Source organism: Xyrauchen texanus, chromosome 11 (assembly GCF_025860055.1).
Source record: "Xyrauchen texanus isolate HMW12.3.18 chromosome 11, RBS_HiC_50CHRs, whole genome shotgun sequence".
NCBI classification, from domain to species: domain Eukaryota; kingdom Metazoa; phylum Chordata; class Actinopteri; order Cypriniformes; family Catostomidae; genus Xyrauchen; species Xyrauchen texanus.
The window spans coordinates 37553238-37565484 of record NC_068286.1 but is presented as its reverse complement, the minus strand read 5'-3'; positions in this window follow the sequence as shown (position 1 = coordinate 37565484).

Here is a 12247-nt window from a genome sequence, read left to right as displayed (position 1 = left end):
GATATCATCTCTTCTTTTTCTACCTCCCTTTCTCTATTGCTTTTCTCTGTCCCTCCCCTTCTCTCTGCATCCCATCAACACACACATATTACCATTAATCACCTTAAGAGGATAGGACCTCTTTAAAAAACATCACAGCCTCTTGGGAGGCGAGCTGGAATTACAGCTTATATAACTGGGTTGTAATAATGAGAGTGGCCCTGAAAAAGCTTTAGAGTATTTGTTTAGACTTCAAAAGCTTTGCAATAGAGCTGCTTGACAACCAGAAGGGGTTGAGTCAGGTCATTCCACACATTCATACACCACTATTACAATTAATTGAAAGAATAGACGATTATTAAATAATAAAATCTTGAAATAATGTAATATTTTTTGAGAAGCTATGGGACGGTATTAACCGGTGGCTTTTAATACGTAATCCCTAAAACAAATCCATCTATGAGATGTCCATTATCATGTGTAGGTAATGTGATGTGGTAATAAATAACCAAATGCAAGGTCATAGTCAATGTCTTTTCCCTACAATTACTGCTCAATTTCAAATTAAAGCAGCGGAGCAGGAATATCCCACCTAATCCCAACGCAGTAAATTATTTCACATTAAATTTGGAAAACATACACTTTCTATATTACATTTACTTTTTTGAATAGACAGCTACATTCTAAAAAAATAGAAGCTACTGTAATTAGGAAATAGTAATAGTAAATTCTGGTAGTATCCCATAATAAATTATACATTAAATGTATACAATATATCTTCTGTATATCTACTGCTTTATCTACCAACTCTTGCTTCTACTGGGGTGTCTACATGGCAGGGCCGTGAGGATGCACGCCTGGCGCTGACTTGCCCCAATCAGCGGGAGAGAGATAAAGAGGAGCTGGAGACGCCATTGAGGGGGAGAGAGATGCACGCAGCTGCTGTGTGTGTGTGTCTCAATGTTTCATGTGCTGCAGAAAGCAAAGTTTTATGTTGTGTTTGTTTATTAAGTCTTTTTAGTTGATAACCCGGTTCCTGCTTCCCCCTTTCCGATGAATAAGAGGCTTGTCTGCCACAGTGGTGCTGAAACCTGGGAATGGAGGAAGATGCATTGTCAGAGAGTCCTTGCCATTGACGGAGGATACATGATCCGGTGGTGCTAGAGCAGTTCACCAGGAGGCGGAGGAGACCGCTGCCGTTCTCTAGAAGGTGAAGTCCATTGCCATCACCCGGAGTCATGGAGGACCGCTACATAGCTGGCTGAGGACCGAATGGTGGAGTGCTTGGGAACCGCAGTTTTCTTTTTTCCTCTCTCTCCCCCCTCACTCTCTCTGGCTCTCCCGCTTTCTTTCTCTGGCTCTCCCGCTCTCTTTCTCCCCGAGCAGAGGGTGAAGGCCCGCCCCAGCAGGTAGTAACGGAGTGTGAGGACCGCCCACTTGATGGCCAGACACTCCTTCTCCACGGTGCTGTACTTGGTCTCCCTCAAGGAGAGCTTCCGGCTGATGTACAGCACCGGGCGCTCCTCCCCCTCCACCACCTGCGAGAGTACGGCCCCCAGCCCTCTGTCTGAAGCGTCCGTCTGCAATACAAAAGGGAGAGAGAAGTCAGGTGCATGCAAAAGCGGCCCCCCACAAAGTGCAGCTTTAATCTGTGTAAACGCCTGTTGGCACTGCTCTGACCATTGGACCGGATCTGGAGCCAGTCAGCGGGCTGGTGACATCCGAATAATTAGGCACAAATCTTCGTGATCTCGGTCTCGGTTTGTCGTGAGCCCCGCCCGCCGCAGCGATCTCAGGACGGCCCTCAGATGTTGCATGTGCCGCTGCCAATCATTGCTATAAATGATGATATCCTCTAGATAGGCAGCGTCGTAAGCAGCTTGCGGTCTGAGGATCCTATCCATGAGACGCTGAAACGTGGCTGGTGCCCCGAACAAACCGAAAGGAAGCGTCACGAATTGGTGTAATCCGAACGGCGTGGTGAAGGCCGTTTTTTCACGAGATATTGGTGTCAAGGGGATCGGCCAATAACCCTTCGTTAGATCCAAGGTAGAATAAAATCGAGCCGTACCTAACCGATCGAGCAGTTCATCAACACGGGGCATTGGGTACGCGTCAAATTTAGACACCGCGTTGACTTTCCTATAATCCACACAGAAACGTACAGACCCATCGCTCTTGGGAACAAGGACGACCGGGCTGGACCAATCGCTGTGGGACTCTTCTATTACTCCCATCTCAAGCATCGCGTCCAATTCTTCTCGAACTACTTTCTTTTTATGTTCGGGCAAGCGATAGGGGCGGCAACGTACCACCACGCCCGGCTCGGTCTCGATATGGTGATGTATGATGTTTGTGCGGCCTGGTAGAGGAGAAAACACGTCTGCAAACTCCTTTTGTAATTCGGAAACCTCTGCGAGTTGGCGCGGTGAGAGGTGGTCTCCACAAGGAACTGGGGTGTTGAGATTGCGGGCTTTGTTTACCTCCGGTCCGAGCTCCGCCCTCTCCGGAACTACCGTTGCCAACGTCACAGAGGCTGCCTCTTCTCTCCACAATTTCAGGAGGTTGAGGTGATATATTTGACGTGCGCCCCCTCTATCGGTACGTTTAACCTCATAATCGAGATCCCCTACTCGTCGTGTGACCTCAAAGGGTCCTTGCCACTTGGCGAGTAATTTAGAGCTCGATGTTGGGAGTAATACAAGCACTTTATCTCCCGGTCGCGAATTCCGTAGCTGAGCACCCCTGTCATACAGCCGGCGTTGGCGTTCTTGAGCCTGGAGCAAATTCTCCTGTGTTAATTTCCCCAGTGTGTGGAGTTTTGCTCTAAGATCAAGAACGTATTGAATTTCGTTTTTACTATTAGAAGGTCCCTCCTCCCAAGCTTCGCGGATGACGTCGAGGACCCAGCGTGGGCGTCGCCCGTACAGCAGCTCAAATGGGGAGAACCCCGTGGAGGCTTGCGGGACCTCTCGTACTCGCGAATAACAGAGGGTCCAGCCACTTATCCCAATTTCTAGCGTCTTAGGTACGCAATTTACTGAATCATATTTTTGAGCGTCTTATTAAATCGTTCCACCAGTCCATCTGTCTGAGGATGGTAGACGCTAGTGCGAATCGACTTAATGCCCAAGAGTTCGTAAAGTTCGCGAAGTGTTCGTGACATAAAAGTAGTGCCTTGGTCGGTGAGGATTTCTTTCGGAATCCCCACCCGGGAGATTATTTTGAAGAGTGCCCCTGCAACACTACGTGCTGAGATGTTGCTCAAAGGCACTGCTTCCGGATATCGCGTTGTGTAATCCATCAGGACTAACACAAAGCGATGTCCGCGTGCCGTCCGTTCTAATGGCCCGACGAGGTCCATTCCAATTCTTTCGAAGGGAACCTCGATCAATGGAAGGGGGCGCAAAGGCGCTTTTGGGGTGGCCGGTGGGTTTACGAGCTGACATTCGCGGCACGCCGCACACCACCTGCGGACGTCGCCGCCAATGCCCGTCCAATAGAAACGGGCTATTACACGGAGAAGTGTCTTTCTTTCCTCTAGGTGACCGGCCATAGGATTATAGTGAGCCGCCTGGAAAACCATTTCCCGGCCGCGCCGTGGAATCAATAATTGTGTCACTTCCTCCTTTGTTTGAGCGTCCTGCGTCACTCTTTACAACCGATCTTTAATAAGCGAAAAATATGGATATGAAACGGCGACACCCGGCCGGAGTTGTTGACCATCGATTACTCTCACTTGGTCAAAAGCGTGCTTAAGGGTTTCATCCCGCGACTGCTCCAAGGGGAAGTCCCCTCCGGAATTCCCTGAGAGGAGGGCGACAACCTCGCCCTTCCCTCGTCATTCGAGCAGCCGAGGACGGCCCCGCTCCGCCTCCCCTGCCAAAGCATCGCACATCACACATCTCTTCACTTTCATGCAGGACCCATCCGCACAAACTCCCTCCAATAAATTTCTAAAATTCGGCCAATCAGTTCCCAAAATTAGCGGATGGGTGAGGCGGAACTAACCGCTGCCTCCACACTATGTTTTTCTCCCTGGAATTTGATCGCCAAAGTCACCATGGGATACTTGTGAACATCCCCATGCACACACCTCACCCTCACCCGTTTAGCTGAGCCCAAAGCCCGGGTTGAACCAAGCGTTGGTGGATGGTGGTCTGGTTACAGCCGGTATCCAACAATGCTTGGTATGTACCCCCTGGATCCTTACCGAATACGGTACGCTCCAGCCCGATCGGAGGCAGCCTGCGGACATCGAGACCTGCACCACCGTCCCTATTTCCATCAGCGGACACTGATCCCGGAAGTGGTCCGGGTCTCCGCACCTCCAGCAGACCGGCCCAGGCGCCACGGCCGCACCCGTGCTGGCGGGCGCCCCACCTGAGGAGGAGAGCGGCTGAAGGACGGGGAAGGGGTAGGCGGGTTCTCCCACGGCCGGGAAGTTGGTCTCATGAATCCTCCGCGCCTGCGGGGGCAGGAACGGACCCTGGGGAGAGAGCAGAGCAAGAGGGAAGAGGGAGGGGAGAAAACAGGGGAAGACACAGGGGAAGGGTAGAGAGAGAGAGGGCTCATCCGCCCTTGGAATCGCCGCCATGTGGTCCTCCGCGAGTCATACGGCTTCCTCCAGCGATGCCGGTCGGTGGCACTGGACCCACTCCGCCGTTCTCCGGGCAAGCACTGGACAAACTGCTCCAGTACCACCTGATCGACGAGCTCCTCGACGTCACGGTCCCCCGCAAGCAGCCACCTCCGACAGGCATCACGGAGCCACTGGGCGAACGCAAACGGGCGGTCGAACTTATCCAGTTTCAAGGCCCGGAAGAGCTGGCAACTTTCTTCCAGGCTCCGACCAACCCTTTGCAGGATGGCTCTCCTCAAGTCGGTATAAGCCAGGAGGCTTGTTTCCGGAAGTTGTTGTGCCGCGAGCTGTGCTTCCCCGGACAAGAGAGGGATGAGGCGGGCTGCCCACTGGTCGCGTGCCAACCCCAAATTTCCGCCGTGCGCTCAAAGAGGTCCAGGAACGCCTCGGATCATCTGCCGGCCCCATCTTCTGTAGCGGGGTGGGGGCAGTGTGGCGCTGGTGTCCGGGGTCGCGGCTGCGTCTGGAGCGGCCTCCTGGCTGAGGAGGCTCCGGATAGCAAGCCGGTCCTCTGCTTGAGCCCGCATTATCTCAAAGAACCGACGATCCTGGTCCTGTCGGAGCTCAAGCAGAGACTGTTGGTGGCTCTGATGGAGAGTAGCGAGGGACTGGAGGACTTCCGCCAGCTGGGAGGACTCTATGGGGCTGACTCTGTTCCATAATTTGCAGAAAAATTTTTTCAGCTAACTCCGGGTTTCGGCACCAGTGTGAAGCTTTCCACTAAGGAAGACACAGGAACCAGCGTCGGCTTCAAGGTAAGATTCTTTAATTACACACTTTCTGTTCGATACACAATTGTACAACACACATTCTTTTAGTTGCTACTCTGGGTGTAGGCACTCTCTCCCCCGAGGCTCTGTGGCTGCTGCTCTTTTATGCCGCTCTCCTCATGCTTACTGCAATTAGACACAGGTGTTAGACATAATTTAGCTCAGGTGTAAGCGCCCTTACCACTTTTCTCTCCCGGACGGGCACTTGACCACGCCCCCGCTGCCACACATGCTAACACACTTTTTTCAGAGCCAATCAGGTTTGAACACTCAGGCTGTACAGGAAGAAGAAGTGACCCTGATGCAGTCTGTCTTTAGGGCTCATCTCAAACGCTGCTCTCTGAAGATGGAAAGGTGATACTCTTAATATACATAGACATACTTTATAGAGTCATAGGAGATATTCGCAAATACTACCAAGCACACTTAATACACTGCAAACTAATTAGATTAAAGATGAAAGATTATGAAAAACATTTTTTTCTTTAAAATATAATGATTATGATTAATCATGCACACTTTGTCCAGGGACATTTATTAAAGGAACAGTTCACCCAAAAATGAAATTCTCTCATCACCTACTCACCTTTATGCCATTCCAGATTTGTATGACATTATTTCTTCTGCAGAACACAAACACATATTTTTTAGAAAATATTTCAGCTCTGTGGTTCCTCACAATGCAATTCAACAGGGTCCAAAACTTTGAAGCTCAAAAAGCCCATAAAGGCAGCATAAAATTAATCCACAAGACTCTAGTGGTTAAATCCATATCTTCAGAAGTGCTATAATAATTGTTGACAAACAAATCAATATATAAGTAATTTTTTACCTTAAATTCTCCTCCCTGCCCAGGAGGTGTGAAATGCATGAAGAATGTGTATCACCAAAGACAAAAGAAGAATAGAAGAGCCCTTTTAATGAGTTCTCTTATAAAACAGCAATTCATAGTATACTTCACACATTTTTTTGTGTAAAACATGTTGAAGATTAGCTCTCAGGTGGTCAATTCATTAAGTGATGAGCTGTTTCCTCACAAAAGCAGTTTATTTGTCACAAATACTACCAAGTACACTTAATCCACTGACAAACTAATGAGATTAGTTTGCAACACTTAATCTACATTAGTTCCATCTGTACATCAACCTAAAAAAGAAATGTTGTGAATCTATTATGAAGGTGCAGTCAGTAAATACGTTTTTATAAGTTTAGATGGCTGTCTGATTTTAAACATATTTGTCAAACAATTTTGCACAACTTTTGTTAAGTGAGAAATAAATATAGCATAGTGCACCTTTTCAATTTCAATAAATCGTTATATAAGCTAAAATAAAGTCATGCATACTTTTTGAACATGCTGCATTTTGAAATTGCTTGTTCTGATTAGTGTTAAAGGGGTAGTTCACCCAAAAATAAAAATTCTCTCATCATTTAGAACCCACTACGGACAAGTTGGAGAAAGAATTGCCATTGGATAGTACATTTTAGTTTTTACTTGCCAGACATTTGATGGCATGCAAGCATAATGCAGTTGACAACTGAAAAAGATGTTAAACAAACCAAGAAGGGTGCAACTTCACACACACACACACACACACACACACACACACACACACACACACACACACACACACACACACACACACACACACACACACACACACACACATGTTGTGTTTCCATTTTTTATGGGGACTTTCCATAGACATAATGGTTTTTATACTGTACAAACTTTATATTCTATCCCCTAAACCTAACCCTACCCCTTAACCTAACCCTCACAGAAAACTTTCTGCATTTTTACATTTTCAAAAAACACAATTTAGTATGATTTATAAGCTGTTTTCCTCATGGGGACCGACAAAATGTCCCCACAAGGTCCAAAATTTCGGGTTTTACTATCCTTATGGGGACATTTGGTCCCCATAAAGTGATAAATACACGCACACACACACACACACACACACACACACACACACACACACACACACACACACACACACACACACACACACACACACACACACACACACACACACACATATATATTTAATTAAATAATGAGACAAGCTGTTGCACAGAATTACATGCGTAACAATTAGGCTACAAATGTATTACTAAAATTTATATTTACATTATAAGAATTATAATTTAATTGCTACTATATCAAAACTTTTTCTTTTTTTACCAAACCCTTGCATATATGCAGCATGAGCCTATTTGTTAAATTCTTTCATATTTGCAGTGTTTTCTGAAGTTAAAATATTTCATAATGTATGATTGTGCCCTTAAAAATTTATGCATTCACACATTTATTACTCTTACAACTCTTACTACATTTTGTTGAATGTTTTATATGCACTTGTGTGATTTACATTGAGTTTACAATATGAAGGTCATGTGCTAAATTATCTCTTTAAGACAGTGGTGGCTCCGCTAGCAAGTGTTTATGGTGGAATTAGCATAGCGTACATTAACGAAAGAGAAGTTGCAGTTGTTTTTTACCTCATCCATGCAATTTGTTACTAGAATTAGTGTTTATATCTTTTTGATCACCATTTGACTGTAAATAACCGAAGGGATATTAAAAGAGACATGAAATGAAAATGGGGTGCGTGGATCTCATCTTTGGTCACAATATATATGGAACGAGCCAAAAGAAAACTTTTACGTGATTAATAAGTATTGACTTGCTTGTACAAATATTTATTGTACAAGTTCTCAGATTTAAATCTATAAGCTCTTGAGTTTTGCCTCACTTTTACCTTCCAACAGACATTCAGCAGGGCAGATGCGTTACTGGTCTGTGTACAGACAGTTCATAAAAAGGTGCTGTCAAATTAGGTACATTTCCTTCAGACTTTTTTCTCCCTAATTTGGAATGCCCAATTCCCAATGCTCTCTAAGTCCTCGTGGTGGCGTAGTGACTCGCCTCAATCCGGGTAGCGGAGGAAGTCAGATGAAATCAGTCAAGACCTCATAAAAACGAATTGTGGACCTCCACAAGTCTGGTTGATCCTCAGGAGCAATTTCCAAATGCCAAAAGGTACCACGTTCATCTGTACAAACAATAGTAAGCAAGTATAAACACCATGGACCCATGCAGCCATCATACCGCTCAGGAAGGAGACGCATTCTGTCTCCTATTGATTAATGTAGTTTGGTGCGAAAAGTGCCAATGAATCCCAGAACAACAACAAAGGACCTTGTGAAGATGCTGGAGGAAACAGGTTGACAAGTATCTATATCCACAGTAAAACAAGCCCTTTATCAACTGCACCTGAAAGGTTGCCCAGCAATGAAGAAACCACTGCTCCAAATCCGCCATAAAAAAGCCAGACTACAGTTTGCAAGTGCACATGGGACAAAGATTTTACTTCTTCGAGAAATGTCCTCTGGTCTGATGAAACAAAAATGTTACTGTTTGGCCATAATTACCATTGTTATGTTTGCAGGAAAAAGGTTGATACTAGCAAGAAGTACACCATCCCAACCTTGAAGCATGGGGGTGGCAGCATCATGTTGTGGGGTTGCTTTGCTACAGGAATGACTAATACACTTCACAAAATAGATGGCATCGTGAGGAAGGAAAATTATGTGGATATATTGAAGCAACATCTCAAGACATCAGCCAGGAAGTTAAAGCTTGGTCGCAAATGGGTCTTCCAAACGGACAATGACACCAAGCATACCTCCAAAATGGCTAAATGGCTTAAGGACAACAAAGTCAAGGTTTTGGTGTGGCCATCACAAAGCCCTGACTGAATAAAAGCTGAAATAAAGCCTTCTCTCTACTATTATTCTGACATTTCACATTCTTACAATAAAGTAGAGATCCCAACTGACCTAAGACAGTATGTTTTGTACAATTAAATGTCAGGAATTGTTGAGTTTAAATGTATTTGGCTAAGGTGTATGTAAACTTCTGACTTCAACTGTATTACTTTTATGCTGCCTTTATGTGCTTTTTGTAGCTTCAAAATTCTGGCCACTAGTAATGTGCACAGATAGTCGACATTCGGTTAACCGTTCGATGCACCACTATTTGAATATCAAAATCACTATTCGGTGCAATAGTCTTCAACAAACTGTCAGGTTTCCGGACGGGTTTGGGTCCGTTTTTCAAGTGTAGGGCAAGTATACTGTATCTGGCTGTTTTTCTTTTGTAGATCAGTGATACTGACACCACCCACTCCTCTTTCTTATATTTCTATTAATCAAAAGTTTTCATTAGTTTTCTGTTGACAAGTTTTGTTTTTGAAGGAAATGTGCCCCAAAACATAATTTTATTTTTATGTTTGTGCAAACGTTTTACATCGGACTACTTTGTGAATGAGTGTCAGTATAAAACAGCTTTATAAAACCTTTAACCGAATGTTAAAAATGGTAACTGGGCACATCCCTAGTATGACCCTTCAGAGCTGAGATATTCTTCAAAAAACCTTTGTTTGTGTTCGGCAGAAAAAAGAAAGAGATACTCATCTGGGGGTACGTAAATGATTAGAGAATTTTCATTTTTTAGTAAATATTTCTTTAAGTCTCAACTGTCAGTTTATTATCTCCTTACCATTGGTCATACATTGACTTGACTTTGCAGGGCATCTACAGTGACAGAATCTGTATTTTCCACACATCAGAAAAAAAATGATCCCTCCACTCTTCCACTGCTGCCCAGGGGCTCTTCACAGGCCACGGCCAGGAACAAAACCCAAATCTCAGGTAAAGAGGCCAGTCACACAAACTCTCATATCTCTCTTTAAATACGCTGTTTTATCTGATGTTTTTCTTTATATTTCTTTAGGTGTGACTTAGAATAATATTAAGGAGATTACAAAAGAAGTCATTCCTGCTTCTAATGTTGCGCTATTCCACCTACAATCAATACCAGGTCTGAAAACAGCAGGGGTCTTCAACAGGGGTCCATGGCAGTACTGCAAGAGATCCGTGCCAATTATTGTTTGATCTCAAAGTAATTTTTTGGGGAATAAAATTTGATAAAATTTACAGTGTTAAGTAAATTTAAACCAAAGCTAAAGTTAAAAAGTTTAAGTTCAGCTTAATTTTGAAATGTCCTTTCCATATTAAAATGGATCAAATAAAATTAAATGGAATGTAAAAGTATATGATTCTGGACATTAATATGGTACTCTACCCACGTTATTATAAGACCAGTTTAAAAAGTTGAAGACCCCTAACTACCCACAAAAAAGGTTTAACACATCTAATTACACATTTTTTTAACTAACATTTTGACCAAAAATGGTTTTCTTAGACTGAAGGTTTTTGACTCAACCATGCTCAGATTAAAAGAAAACAATGTGAAAACAATTCACATTATATCTCTGAGAACACCAGGCTATATATATTGAAATAAATTATTTCAAGTATTTACTGTATTAACATTATTTATTTTTTGTTGTTGCTAGTCGACACGAAGATCGACCAACAGCTACCAACCAAAGAAATTCCAAAGAGAGTTGATTCAGGTGACTCTTATGACATAATTGCATCTCCTTCAAAGCCCATGAGAAAAAGAGAATCATGCCTAAGTCCATTCAACCCCAATGACTTGATTTAGTTCTGTTGTTTTTCCATTTGAATCTCAAAGGTTTTAGAAAAGAAGTTTTGTAATATTTCTTCTCTAGATCAGGCCTCAACATTTCACATGGTGTGTTCTTTTTTGTGACCTTTTTGTTGACATAGAAAGTCTGCAACTAAAGGCCATTCTTAAGCACAACTTATTACCTGCAATTATCTACCAAAGGGAATTATCACAACAGAAACAAGGTATGGTGTAAGACGTCATTTTGTATGGTCATTTGTATGGACAATATTAATTATGTGGATCATGGATGGTGGTAATCCTTCAAATAATGGATGAATTTGTTTTCACACTTCAAAGTGCCTTGTATTGAACAGAGATCTTTAATTAAATGAGGATCAGGGATTCAATATTTTTCATTTTCTTCTTACTGTAGATCTATTAAAATACACATTACATTAAGCTTGATGAACAGCATATCTTATTAAGAATATTTAAGCCATTGTGCGCATTTGAAGTACCTTTTGATTAAGACAAATTGCAGGTACTTTGAAGCTCCACAAATGTGGAGGATTTATTTAACATATTGCTGTATAAGACAGATTTGTTCATTTTTCACTTAACCTTCCAGTGCTACTGCAGGGCCTTGCATAACAATTTGGACAGTAAATGCTGTTTAATTAAATGTTAATGTCAATGTCAAGTTTATGTATAAAGCACATTTTAAAACAACTGAAGTTGACCGAAGTGCAGTACAATGTAATGCATTAGAAAAGCAGATACACCTAGGAAAAAGAAATTGGGAAACTAGGAAAAAGAAAAGTAAAAAAAAAAAAAAAAAAACCCACCAAAACAAAGCATTCTAGGTTGATTAAAAGCCAATGAAAATAGACAGGTTTTAAGTATAGATTTAAAAACAGACTGAGATGGAGCTGGTCTGATATGTACATGTACCAGCAGGCTGTTCCAGAGCTTAGGGCCAGCTATGGCAAAAGCACGATCACCTCTTTGCTTCACTCTGGATCTGGGAACAGAGACCAATTGGAGATCCCCAGATCTAAGAGGTCTAGACGGATTGTGTAGGCATAGCTGTCATTGCTGCATGTGGAGGATTTTTTGATGAGAACTCTTTGAAGTAGTTCTGATTTTTGTTTTTCAAATTGTAATAGTAATTTTTCACATTTTTAATGTTCTGATCATACATTGTGATCAGCTGAATGCCACTTTGGTGAATAAAAGTACCTTATTTCTTTCCATAAGAGCAAAATCTGTACATTATTCCAAACTTTTGGCCACCTGTGTGTGTGTGTGCGT